Here is a 14,529-nt window from a genome sequence, read left to right as displayed (position 1 = left end):
TAGCCCATATCAGATGATGTGCCGTCTTGGGGAGGTTGATGGGGAGAAAGGAGGAGAAAAATTTTAAACTCAAAAGCATATGGAAGTGATTATTGATAAATCAAAATAAATTAATAAAAAATTAAAAACAAAAAAAAATACTATCCTAACTTCATAACAACCTTGGGAGGTAGGTGCAATTATTGTCCCTATTGTACAAATAAGGAAACTGAAATAGACAAAGGTTAAATTACTTGACCATGGCTATTAAGTGCCTGAGGACACATTTGAACTCAGGACCAGCACACACACACACATATATATATACACATGCATATGTGTATACATATACATATACATACACATATATACATATATATGCACATGTATATACACAAACATATGCATATATTTGTTGTACTACCTAGTGGCCTCTTGTAAAATATTTATGTGAGATGTGTATGATGTACACATCCACATTGGTGTCTAAACATATAGACAAACAGCTTGAGGGAAGGCATGGATAAATATCTCTAGAATCTTATATACCTTCCTCCAATGATGGCTGTATTTCTTGACTGGAGAAGAGCAAGATAAGAAGCCACCAGGCTAGAAAATCATGCAGAAAGAATCAATAGCTTGGTAATGGAAACACAACAAAATACTGCAAAAAACACCTTAGAAAACAGAATAAGCCAAATGGTAAACGAGGGACAAAAATCCACTGAAGAAAAAAACTCCTTAAAAAGCAAAATTGGTTAAATGCAAAAAGAGTATAAAAGCTCACTGAAGAAAATTATTCCTTAAAAATTAGAAGTAGGCAAGTAAAAGTTAATGATTCCATGAGACATCAAGAAACAATAAAATAAAGTCAAAAGAACAAAAAGAAAACACAAGAAAATGTGAAACATCTCATCAGAAAAACAACTAACCTGGAAAACAGACCAAGGAGATACAATTTAAGAATTATTAGACTACCTGAAAGCTATGATCCAAAAAAAAAGAGCCTAGACATGGTATTTCAAGAAATTATAAAGGAAAATTACCCTGATATCTTAGATCCAGAGGATAAAATAGAAATTGAAGGAATCCACTTATCACCTCCTGAAAGAGATCCCAAAATGAAAACTCCCAGGAATATTATACCCAAATTCCAGAGCTCCCAGGTTAAGGAGAAAATACTTCAAGCATCCATAAAGAAACAACTCAAATATCATGAAGCCACAGTCAAGGTCACACAAGATTTAATGACTTCCACATTAAAGGAACAGAGAGCTTAGAATATGATATTCTGGAAGGCAAAAGAGTTCTGATTACAACCAAGAATAACCTACCTGGAAACACTGAATATAATCCTTCAGAGGAGAAATGGGCATTTAATGAAATAGAGGACTTTCAACCATTCCTGATGAAAATGCAAGAGCTGTATAGAAAATTTGACAATCAAACACAAGACTCAATGAAGCATAAAAGGTAAACATGGAAGAATAATGATAAGGGACTCAATAAAGTTAAACTACTTACATTTCTATATGGGAAGGCAATACATGTAATTCCTAGTAATTGTATCATTATTAAAGCAGTTGGAGTCTACATAGAGGGCATGAATGTGAGTCAATTATGTTACGATGACCTCTAAAAAAAAAAAAAGAAAATGAAAGGGTGAGAAAGAGGGAAGCACAGGGAGAAGGGGGAAGGGAGAGGTAGAATGATGTATTTCATAATAGAACTTAAATTACATTCCTTGGGGATACTAAAATGGTGTCTATAAATTAAACATAAAATCTTGTTTTTCCTTTAGAAAAGAAATCATCTACCTCCCATCTTGTTTGAAAATTGTTTTCTTCTTGTATGGACCTTTTCTTACTGTTCTTAAAATATGAAATGATTAATATCCTTTTAAAATAAAAATTAAATATGTTTTAAAACAAATAACATGTTTATATTTCAAGTTATAAATAAATTTATAGTTTTTACCTTAAAATAAAATATAAGGGAAGAACATTTGTTCCTACCCATTCAAGAACTATCTCTGGGCTCCTGGGGAGAACTTAAGATTGTCCTATCAAGTGCCTCCCCCAATGGCTTACATATAGTCACAACAAAATCTTTGTGGCAAAATTGTGGTTGGTTTCTCAAATCCCTAATTTAAAGACAAACAAAACTCAGTTTACTCAGCATAGTTGTTAGGCAATCTTAAAATTTTAAGGATCTTCCTTTGTTTGCATTCTCTCATTGTTGAGGTAACTCATGCCACCCCTCAAAGGCTGGCTATGTCCATATACAATTACAGGACTGAGGATTCCTGGTTCAGCTGCATCATCATTTCCAAAACCAAACAATCTATGTAAAGATGATTCCCTTAAAGCTAGGAGAGGACTTTTTTTAGACCTCCCAGAAGTCGATTGAATTTAAATTTGAATTGAAGTTGATTCTGTCTCAGCTAGGACTGAGAACAACTAGCTCTAATGAATTTGCCTTTTTCTAATGAGAGAAAATCTCTTTTTCCATTCCATTCAATTGCCCTAGGTTGCTTTGAAGATAAACTGAGTTTTGAAGGAATGCACTCAAAGAACTTGGAAGAGTCTTAAATTTCCAGGCTGGAAGGCCCAAGAAAACTGGAGGGCTTAAGCCATAGACTAATGTGATTGTCTTCAAGGCATCTACACAATTATCTTCTAGGTATTTTTAAAGACACAGTATGTGCTCACATTCTTGTTGAATGGTCATAGGCAGTTTTCTCTTTAATCTCCAAGGAAGTGCCTTACAGTAAAAGCAACCGCTTTCTCCAGAGACAATACCAAAAGCGTTACCAGAAGCATGAAGGCTAATTCAGAATCACTTGCCTCTGCTCTGTCCATCCCCCACTTCAACTACAGTTATCCCTTCCATATCACAACTTTCCCCATTGTGGTTTCAATATATCGTGGGTTGGCATAAGAAATTAAATGGGAATTTGGGGGGAGTTTTGTGGAAGCTGCAGATGACACAGAAAAAGTTTAGAAACTCAGAAATGCATAAAATATATGTACAGTATGGTATAATACCAACATTTTTATCTTTTAATACCATAATGATTCAGACTTCTTCTCTGGAGCAAAGGGAGGGCCAAAAAAATTTACGTGGATTTTCCACATCATGGGGGCGCATTGCCTCTAACCTCTGTAATGTAGAAGGATAACTGCAATTCATTATGTTACAATCCTACAAGATTACACCAATTGTTCTGTGCTGGGCATGACTCAGGCCGGTCCCCTGGTAATTTAGGTTCTATATTGGAATAAAATGAGACATTCATAGGTCATTCAATAGTTACAAAAAGGAAACTTATTTAGCAATAGCTGGAGAAAAATATTTTTAAAAAGAACAGGCACTGAGGACCACTCCAGTTGGTGTAGCTTAGCAAAGCTCCAATTGAGATTCACCAGACAAGCATTTGAGAGTTCCTTCAGCTTATGGCTGCTTTGTACCCAGATGATTAGAAGTGATGTCAATTGTCTGAGCCCTTAGTCCCCTAAGTCAGCCAAGTTTGGGGAAATGTCTGGATACCTTTTAAGGAAAAACTAGCCTACACTGCATTGGAGAGGAGTTGGGCTATTGCTCCTACCAGTTTCACAAAAGACATCTCCAAAAGTAAATAGCAAATAAACTCATCTGTTCAGCAAATGCCAAACAGAAATCAGAAATACAGACTAGATTACACTAGAAAATACACAAGATTAAATAAACTCTTTAGATGGGAAGGAGATGAAATTGCAGCTTAATGAAGAGAGAGATCCCAGTGTCACTGAAGGGGAAATTTCCTGAAATTTCTTAGGGAAGTAAGCTGAAAATAAAGGGACATGTTGAGGAGATGGCTTTGCCTACATGTCTCTTTAAAGTCTATCTCTATCTCCTTACATGTCTGGAACCAGTCCCCAAGTCAGTCTGCTACATGTCCTCTCTCAAAGCAGAATGACAAATATCTCTACTCTTCAAAGCTTTCTGACCAAGTCAGCCCCTCATATGGTCATTCAGGGTTGCATCAAGCATTCTTTTCACTATTCCAGAATCACGTTCCAAAGGTAACATGTACCATATGACTGCCCTTCCTTAACCCAGCTTGGTTGGGGAATTGGGTTATAATACAATGACTAAAGCATTGTAAAGGATTACAACTATGAAAGACTTAAGAATTAGGATCAATGCAATAACTCTCTATGGATAGACTAATGATGTATCATGCTTCCCACCTTTTGGTAGAGGTCAAGAGGTACAGACACGGTCAATGTGTTAATTTGTTTTGTGTGATAATATCTATTTACTACAAGGAAGGAATTTTATTTTTGGAGAGGGTGGGGAAATTGGAGGAAGGAGTCAGGGTTAGTAATAGTAATATTAAACATGAAAGAAAAGAAAAAAGTATCAGTGAATATTCTTTCTAAATACACAGAAGAGAATAGGTAGAAGCTCAGATGCAATCACAAACAAGCATGGCAATGTTACAACTACCATGTTAAAGTTGAAATTATTTTTAAACCTCAAAGCTATATGAAACTGGAGACAGTTTCATTTTACAGTCCTTGTATTCAATTCTTTATTTAGGGAAATGTTCATATTTGTCAAGTTCATAATGACAAAAAAGAAAAAAAGAAATAAAATAATAGTCTAAAGTGTGTGTGTGTTGGGGAGAGGGGGGAGGAGGAGTCCATGCTTAGTGCAAACCCCCTACCTACTAGGAAAACTTTGCAGGGAATAGAACATCTTTGCTGGTTGGGTGATTCACCCAGCATTGCCCAACTTCCTGTGGTCTTGCCCCTGACTGACCTGGAGGTAGAGCAAACTCCTGGGCAGAAGAAGGAGGAGGACAAAGGAAAGTGATTGCAAACTTATCCAAGAAAAAATATGGGGACACAATGGCCATTGAAGAAGGAAGAGGAGAGAAGTGACATAACTTCAACTGGGCCATTAAAGGTGGTAGGGGTTGTTTGCGTGTGGCACCAAGAGATGATCAAATGTTAACTGGGAGGGCAAGACAGTAATAACTGACAAATGAGTGAACTAGGAGGATAAGATTGTAATTTTCTCCCACTATCCTTCTCTTCTCTAGATAAAAAATGGCATTCCTTGGTGCTAGCCAATCCTCTTACTTCCTCCTCCCACTGTCCCTTTTTAGAACAATCAATGGCACCTGGGTATGAAATTTTTTTCTCTTTTTTTTATTCAAAAATTAACTTTCAGTCTTAGGTTGTTTACTTGTAATAAAGTTTTTGGCTACCCCAAAAAAAGTGGGATAGAGAAAAGTAAAAAATGATTTTGAACTTTTGAAATACAGTTGGGAATATGTTGGTATTATTAAAAATGTCCTGAGGAGGGAAAGGTTTTGAGCAAAAAATGAGTTTGCGACATGTAAAGATTGGAGTATTAGTGACACATCCAGGCTAAGATGTCTAGCAGGTAATTTAAAATATAAATCTAAAGCTCAGAAAAAATCAGGGCTAGAAGTAGAGTTTTGAAATTAATCTTTTTAGTCAGTCAATAATAAATATTATGCTTCCAAAGAATAGACCATCCAGGCCTCAAGTTATAGTATAAGGTAGTAATCATCACAATTATTAGGTGCTGCCTAAAAAGAAATAGAAAATAGGTTAGTGGAATAGAGAAAATAAAAGAAATAAACTTAATCCCAGAGTTCAAAAAATCTAGGACATAAATTACTTGGGAAATAACTCCATATTTTACAAGAATTACTGAGAAAACTGGAAAGCAGTGTAACAAAAATTGTGTTTAGACCAACACATACTGAGTACCACAATAAACTCAAAGTGGACGTGCAATCTAAATACTGAAGGTCACACCATTAAAATAAATAAATAAATGCTAAGTAAACCAGATAAGGTAGCTTTCATAGGCATGCTTAGGGGAAGAATTCCGAACCAAAAAGGGATAGAGGTCATCATAAAAGATAGAAAAGGTTATTTCAATGACACAAATTTGAAAAGCTTTTGCATGAACAAAATCAACATAACTAATATAAGAAGAGAAGTTGACAATTGCAAAAAAAAAAAGTCTCTATATCAAATAACATTGATAAGCATCTTATATCCAAAATATAAAGAGAACTAATACAAATAGTCCTTCCCTGTTGGATAATTGGTCAAAGGATATGAATAAACAGTTCTCAAACAAAAAAATTGCCAACTATTGTGATAAGTATGCCCTAGGCTTACTCTCCCAGAGCAACGCTGGGTATATCTCTCCCTTAAATTTCTAGGGTATGGATGTCTCTCTCTAATGCCATTAGTATAATCCCTCAGCAGCTGTGCCCTCCCTACTGCCAGTCATCAATGGTTAGTTCTTCAGTTCCATTTAACCAGGTAACGTCAGTTAGTTTTTACAAAGGAATATTTGTGTCAAAGATAGGACAAGAAAAGAAATACCTTTTTCTCCCTTCCCCCTATTCCTGACACATACAGCAGGCCTCACTCTTTCTTATACCATCTTTTGGGAGAGTGAGCTCAGATTTAGCACAATTTCTACATAAGATTGGTCCCACAAAGTTCACATCCTAAGGAGGCGTCCTCGCCATATGAGTCATTGTCTCAGATACTATCAGGCTAGATCCTGAAGGGCTATCTTTTCTACATGGAAAATTCATGCTGGACTGGCCACAAAACTCAGCATGGACTCAACTCTCTGACTTTTTGTAGGTTAGCTCTCCTGACTTTTTGAATCTCAACAGGTACCAGGATGGAACCTCCAGATAAATCTCCTTCACCTAAAATGAAAGAACAAATCACTAAGGTAGACCAAGAATGGAGACCCATATTCATGGGATCCCATGTTGGCCTAGGATAGATAGGGCCCAATGCCTCTCCCTTTACAGAATTGTCTCTCAAGGGTCAGTATCAGTGAAGGAGTTAAACATAGAACGGAAGTACAATTAAGAGTCAGGCTGAAGCCAACCAACGTCTTTTTGAAGTCGCCTTCATCTCCAGTTCTAACCCTACAACTAATCAAAGAGGCTGTCCATCACATGGTTAGCAGACATGAACCAATTACAAAATGTCTACATGTGCTCCACAGTCACTCCAAGACATTTCCATAACATGTCATCATGACTCACCCATAAGCAGACTTCCCAGTTGCTTCCATATGGGGAATTGTATCTGTGGTACTGTTCATGCTTAGAGGGACTAGGCTTATTGACCAGTCCCCTATTATATTATGAACCATAAGAGGCATGTGGGCATAGTGGATAAAGAGTTAGTCTTGGGGTCAGGAAGACCTGCATTGAAGTCTTACCTCTCCTGGCTGTATGACCAAGTCACTTAACTTTTCAGTGTCCCAGGAAATGCTCTAAAAGTGTGTTGTTGTCTAGTCATTCAGTTATGTCCGACTCTTTGTGACCCATTTGGAGTTTTCTTGGCAAAGATACTGGAGCAATTTGCCATTTTGTTCTCCAGCTCATTTTACAGATAAGGAAACTGAGGCAAACAGGGTTCAGTGACTTGCCTAGGGTCTCACAGCTAGTAAGTGTCTGAGGCCAAATTTGAACTCAGGTCCTCCTGACTCCAGGGTCGGAACTCTATCCACTGAACCTCCTAGCTAACCCTCTAAAAACATAGGCTGCAGATAATCCACATTGATAGAGGAAGTTCCTTACCAGATGTTTCCTATACCAATTAAATCAGAGATCCAGTCCCTTCCCCACAACACTCTCTTTAAAAAAAAAAAAGAACCACATGAAAGATTGATCTATTTGCATTAACTTGATAATCTTCTTCCCCACATCACTGAAAAACCACTGTCTGTGGGACTGATTAGATTTATTGCAGGGTAGCTTTGATCCTGCTCTTTCTCCCACCACAGGATTGTTCTCTTCTTATACTCAAACATTTCAGAGACAGGAAGAAAAGTACCTCTTCTGTCAGAAGGCAAAAATCACCTATGCAAGCAGAATATAGATTGGCCTCCATATGCTGCTGATGCTAGGACCTTTCTCCCTCCTTCTTTCTCAAAATAAATTGCATGACTCAGGGGATGTTATACTCAAGGACTCAGAGACCGCACACTTTCCTCACTCCAACCATTTACTTCATTGATTTGATTTTAATTCAGTTCAATGAACATTTATTATGCACCTATTATATGCCAGGTGCTGTGCTAAGTGCTACAGATACAATGACAAAAACTAAACAGTATCAGGAAGGGAGGGAGGGGGAGACAGAGGACAATTGAGATGGCAAACTGGACAACCTCTGTGTAGAAAAAGCATGTCTACTCCTTCATCCCCAGATACTGGCACCTTAAGATAAGGTCCTGGTCATCCCCAACCCTAGTTATAGCATTGTCAATAAACAATTTCATATTGTCTCCAAAGTATTTGCTATCGGCCATGCATCTAGAAAGAACAAAAAGCAGATATTCCCTTCACTCTTCCCCCCAGTGACCTCCAGGATGCCCTGCCTAGAGTAGAGTTCCAAGTACAAACTTTCCAGTGCAATGGTATAACATCAGAACTTACCATCTGTCCTATTACTATGTCCTAAAAATCACCCAAGTCTTTCTATCTGCCCTCTTGCTATGCCCTCCAGATCGTGGGGCATTGTTATTTTACCAGTAAATGCAACCTAAAGAACCCTGGGCCTTACCATCTACCCTATGGCTGAACCCTTAAAACTTCTGGGCCTTTCTAATTGGCCTACAGTTAATTTATATTATCTCCCCCAATATAGTGTGAATTCCTTGACAAAGAACTGTCTTAGGATTTTTGTATTTTTTTTGTTCAGTTGCTTTTCAGTCATGTCCAACTCTTCATGACCTCTTTTTGGGGTTTTCTTGGCAAAATTAGTAGAGTGGTTTGCCATTTCCTTCTGCAGCTCATTTTACAGATGAGGAAACTGTGGCAACGAGGTTAAGTGACTTGCCCAGGTTCACACAGCTAGCAAGTATTTGAGCCCAGATTTGAACCAAGGTCTTCCTGACTCCAGCCCTAGCACTTTACCCACTGTGCCACCTACCTGCCCTTTAGGTATGTTTAGCTTTGCTATTTGTATCCCCAGCTTTTCACACTATGTGCCAAGCTTCTCCATTCATTTATTCATGTTGCCTGTCTGCTATAGCATTCTAAGTCCCCACTATTACCTACAGGTAAAAGGATTAGCAAAGAGGAAGACATTACTGGCCTTTACAGGCAAAGGGATAAGAAATGTCAGAAGACTAGAGTCAGGCTTTCTCTGAGCCACAATCTTTTCATTCCAATATTCTATTTGATCTGCTCATTTCAGACTTTAGCTACTGGGGACCTTTACAATCTTCTGACTCATTCTCACCCAGTGAGACTCTGACTGTAGATCCTTTCTCTACAAAGTATATGTGCAAAAAAATAAATAAAATAACGAAGTATATGTATTCATGAAATGCCTGGAGAATTAGCAGTAGAGACGGTTAGGTTTGTGGTCCCTTAAAGGAAATGATAGCCAGCTCCTATTGACTTGAGCCACTTGTTAAATTTTCAGCAAATGCTGCACATCAGAGATTGATTTATGATAGCCTAGACTTTAAGAAAGTGATTGAGAAAATGTTAATGATACAGATTAAAACTAAAAGTGGGCCCTGCTGTTTCAGAGAGTGCGGTGGCACCAAAAATAAAGAAAGTAGGTATCCCAGGGTTTTGACCTTGCTCCCTCCTCTTTACAACTGACATGGCTACTAAGGTGTTAACATGACACCTTATCCCTGTGACAGGCACCAAGTAAATCTTGAGCTTACTTGAAGTCTTGACTACTGAATGTGATTGCTTTGCATTTGGGCTTTTTTCCTGTCAGGATAGAGAGCATCAGTTCCAAAGTTTACAAGCTTTCCTCTCCCAAGAAAAAGCAATACCAGAGTTATCCTTCCATCAAAGCTGTCATAAAGCACTTTCCATAGATGATGTTCATGGGTCAGATTCCATACTTTTTACATATGTAAAGGAACTACAAAAAGAATACTGGAGCAAGTTCTAATTAGGGTAGGAAGGCAGCCTCTGGCTCAGTGATTTTATTTTTATTCTTTCTTCATGAATTACGTAGTTATATTCTGAGGATTAATGACAACATAAATTAATAGATGAGAGCATAAAATAAATTAGGGCCATCTACACATTCTACTTTCTGACAAGCAAGCTAATGTTCTCTGACAGTCATGTTACCAAAATCAACATAAGTCACCAAATGAGGGGCTCATTTCATTACTTCATAAAGGAAATCCAGAGACATATTTTCCATGCCTGGTTTTTAATTAAATCATACCTCATGAAATGACAGTGGATAGCTCTCCTGGGGGTCAGGAAGACCTGGGTTCAAATCTTGCCTTTATCATATGCTGGCTGTGTGGCTATAGTCAAATCACTTACACTTTCAGTGTCCCTGCAAACTTTCCAAGACTCTGAGTTACAAATGAGTTGCAAATATGCACAGATGGAGGGAGTTTCTATAAATTCTTTATATAGATGAATCCATAGGCCCACACCAAATCTAACCACCCACCTAGTGACTTCCTAGAAGCCAAGACTTGGAACCAAAATTGGCAATCAAAATTAAGCATACAACATGCACCACAGTCGAGCTGATCCAAGCTCTATACCCATATTGACTTTCAGTCAGACTTGTCAATGTGATGCCTTGACTTGGCAACTCAATCCATAAAATCCTACAGACAGACCTAGCTGCTTTGTTGATATTTCTACATAATTAATAAACCATAGAATATTAAAGCTGTAAAGGACCTTGGACATGATCTCTTCTAACTCCCTCATTTAAAAATGAGGATACTGGGGCCCAGAAAGGTTATATAAATTCTCCAAGGTTACATAGCTAGGGGGCAACAATATTGAGAAGGAATTGGAGAGTAAATGACTTCTAAGGTTCCTTCAAAACCTAAAATTCTAGTTCTATGGCTTTAAGAGAAATGTACTATGTTTTAGAGAATCTATTACATCTAAAAGTTTACTTTTCATTTTAGTAATATTAGGTGAACTTAAACAAATTAAATCCTATCTTCCTATTCATTCAAAAAATGTTTATTGGGTACTTACTATTTGTGATACATAGGGCAGCTAGGTGGCACAGTGAATAGAGCACTGGGCCTGGAATGAGGAACTCATCTTCCTGGGTTTAAATCCAGCCTCAGACTCTTACTAACTGTGTGACTCTGGGCAAGCCATTAATCCTGCTTGCCTCAGTTTCCTCATCTGTAGAAATGAGCTAGAAAAGGAAATGGCAAACCACTCCAGTGTCTTTGCCAAGAAATCCCCAAATAGAGTCATGGAGATTCAGACATGACTGAAAAACAATTGAGCAGCAAAAAAAAAAAAAATATGTGTCTGATGCAAACCTCCTTCAAAAAGCTAGTGTAACAACACAGAAAGTCTTCTGGGCCCAGGAGTCCTAGAGCACTCCATCTCTCCCTCTCAGAGGCCCCTAGCTCTGGACTCACACATATATGACAGGTTCAAGCCTGAGGGATCCTGGCCCCTAAAGACTGGAGCAAGTGCATCTTTTTTTTTTTAATCTTGACCTCTTTAGATCTTAATGTTTGGCTTTGGAGCCCCAGTACAATCACTGAAAGTTTAAATTTGGTTCATGTTGCCCCAAAAAAGATGAAGAGAAAGGAATTCAATGCAAAATGTAAATCAGTTGTAGGAAAGTTATTTATTTCTAGGACACAAACAAAATGTTTAAAACACAAAAGACTGACAAATATGCATTGACAATGACTTAAACGTGAAGAAATAACATAACTATTCTCTCCTGGGAGGCTGATACTTAAAACAGGAAAAAGGGAAGCGTTTTGTCAGACTGATGAATTGACATTTTACCTTTGACTTAGCTCTGCACTATTTCCCTCAAGCTCATTTCTTCTAGCAAGCCAGACCAGGGACTGGGTTCCTTATCTTATTGGTAGTCACCTTTACTTCCAGGAAAAATTGTTGTGGTTGTATGAAGTATCTCCCATAGTGCAGTCAGGAGATCCCAACCTCTCAGACTCACAAAGTTGTCTCCAATCAATCAATAAGCAATAATCTGTTGAGTGCTTGCTGTATACCGAATACTATTTTAAGCACTGGTGATACAAATAAAAAGGAAAATAATCCTTGCTCTCAAGGAGCTTACATTCTAATGGAGGAGATGACATGAACATAAATTGGTTTGTACAAGATACTTATAGAGTGAATGGAAGGTAACCTTATAGGTGGAAGCACCAGCAGCAGGGGTGCTGGGGGGAGGAGTGTTACAATCAAGAAAAACCTCCTTACATAAAGTGGAATTTGAGCTGAGTCTTGAAGGAAGCAGGGATTCTAAGAGGCAGAGGTGAAGAGGGATAGCATTCCAGGCTGGAGGACAGCCAGAGCAAAGGTAAGAGTGGAACATTGTGTAGAAGGTATAACAAGGTCAGTATGAATAGTCTGTAGACTATGTGGAGGAGAAATATGTGTGAGAAGACTGAAAAGATAGGAAGGGACCATACTGCCAAACAGGCAGTTCTCTTAGCTCCTGGAGGTAATATGGAGACTCTGGAGTTTATTGAATAGTGGGGTGAAGTGATCAGATCACTTTAGGAAAATAATTTTGACAGTTGTGTAGAGAATGGATTGGAGTGAAGAAACTTGAGACAGGAAGACCAACTAGCCTGTTACAATAATCTATGATGTAAGTAGTAATGAGGCCCATAGCTAGGGTAGAAGCTATATTAGAAAGGGATTTAGGCGGGGATAAGATGGTGGCCTTATTGGAAACAATGCAGCAAGCTCCTCTCTACAAACTCCTCCTAACAATTCTAGAAAATGCATCAGACCAAATCCAAAGAAGATATTTCAGAAGAAAAAAAAAAGTCACAATGAATCCTTTGTTCAGCCCAGCTTGGCATAAGGAAATGCATGGGTCAGGCCAGTAATAAGCAATTCAAGGAGCACTCCAGTACTGAGGGAGAGGTTGTATGCCAGGGCAAGAGACAGTCTCAGACTGATGCCAGGATGCCACTAGACCCATGCTGGGGCTCTAAGATAAGGACAGGTGCCAATCAGTAGCTTCATCACGCACATTGGCTCTGGTCACAGATCCAAGGCAGAGTAAGAAAAGTACCTCAACCTGGCAATGGTGTTCCAGAGTAGGGAGGGCCTGGGTGGTGTACCAAGAAAGGAAGAAGTTCAGAAGCTAACAGCTGTGGTGTGGTATGGTTTATGCCTCATGTGCAGAGCAGGGCTCACTTCCAACATTGGCCCAGCCTGCAAAGGAATAACCAAGATGAAAATCTCATACCTAAGGGGAGCCTACAGGTTTGTGCTCTGAATCAACAGAGCTTTCCAGCTAACTAACTAGGGGCAGAGTCCAGAAGCATTCTGGTCTTATACTTAAACACAGGTCAGGAACTCACAAAGCTCAAACCAGAGGGGCAGCCATCAGACTTTATCCGAATTAGACTGTTTTGGGAATACTGAAAGCTTATAGATTCTAGCCTATCCCTGAGATCTTGGAACAACTGAATACTCAAAACTCTAAGAAAGTAATAATAAGACCAGCACAGACCTACTCTCCAGATGTGCTGCAGAGTACAGCCTTAAAAGCAAGCTCAAAGTCAGGAAATAGGTGGGAAGAAAGGGGAAGGAAAAAAAAAAGAACTCCACCATGAGCTATTCTGGGGGAAAGGATACACAAGACACAAATACAGAAAAGAATGACTCCAAATTATCTACAAGTATTGCCTCAGAGAAAGATACAGTTTGGGCACAAACTCACCTAAAATTCCTAGAAGAGATGAAGCAAGAATTTTTTTAAAGAGTTAAAAAATGTTTTTATGAATAAAATGAGAGTGCTTGAGAGCAAAATTGGAAAATAAATGGGAGCTATGGAAGAAAGCATTAGAAAGGGAATAAACAGATTGGCACAATAGGTACAAAACTTTTCCCAAGCAACAACTTCCCTGAAAATTTGAATGAACCAAATAAAAGCCAATGATTCCAAGAGGAAACAAAAAAATGAAAACAAAGTCAAAAGGAGGGAGGGAGAAAGGGAGAAAGAGAGAGAGAGAGAGAGAGAGAGAGAGAGAGAGAGAGAGAAATTTAAGGTATCTCATAGCAAAGATGGCTGATATGGAGCACAGATCAGGGAGGGTGGAATTTTAAGAATTATTGGACTCTTTGAACACCATAATTTAAAAAGGGACCTGAAATGTCAAGAAATCTTAAAAGAAAACTACTCAGATCTCTTAGAACCAGAGGGCAAAGGTAGAAATAGAAAGAATCCATTCATCACCTCCTAAAATAAAAGCCAAAATGAAAACACACACATGATTTAGCAACCACCACTATAAAGAAGCAGAGAAGTTGGAATATGATATTCCAGAAGGTAAAGGACATGAACTTCCAGCCAAGAATAACTCATTCAGAAAAATTGAGAATAATGCTACAAGAGGAAAGTGGATTTTTAATGAAATAAAGGATTTCCCAGCATTCTTGATGAAAAGACCAGAACTACAGAGAGACTTCAAAATAAAAACACAGGAATGAGGAGAAGTATAAAAAGCTAA

At 38.3% G+C, this 14,529-nt stretch overlaps 1 long non-coding RNA gene across 2 annotated transcripts in view; it reads right to left on the bottom strand.

Moving 5' to 3' along the window:
* LOC110218271 (uncharacterized) overlaps positions 1-14,529 on the bottom strand; it is a 50,525-nt gene that overhangs the window by 11,252 nt on the left and 24,744 nt on the right. For both annotated transcript variants that reach the window (XR_013487178.1, XR_013487179.1), the window contains exons 2-3: positions 1,504-1,614; positions 1,314-1,402 (exon numbers count right to left, since the gene is read on the bottom strand). This is a non-coding gene — a long non-coding RNA (uncharacterized LOC110218271). The remainder of the gene's footprint in view (positions 1-1,313; positions 1,403-1,503; positions 1,615-14,529) is intronic.

Source organism: Phascolarctos cinereus, unplaced genomic scaffold (genome assembly GCF_003287225.1).
Source record: "Phascolarctos cinereus isolate Bilbo 61053 unplaced genomic scaffold, phaCin_HiC Scaffold_5;HRSCAF=322, whole genome shotgun sequence".
In the NCBI taxonomy this organism is placed as follows: domain Eukaryota; kingdom Metazoa; phylum Chordata; class Mammalia; order Diprotodontia; family Phascolarctidae; genus Phascolarctos; species Phascolarctos cinereus.
This window is presented reverse-complemented; position numbering and strand designations above follow the sequence as displayed.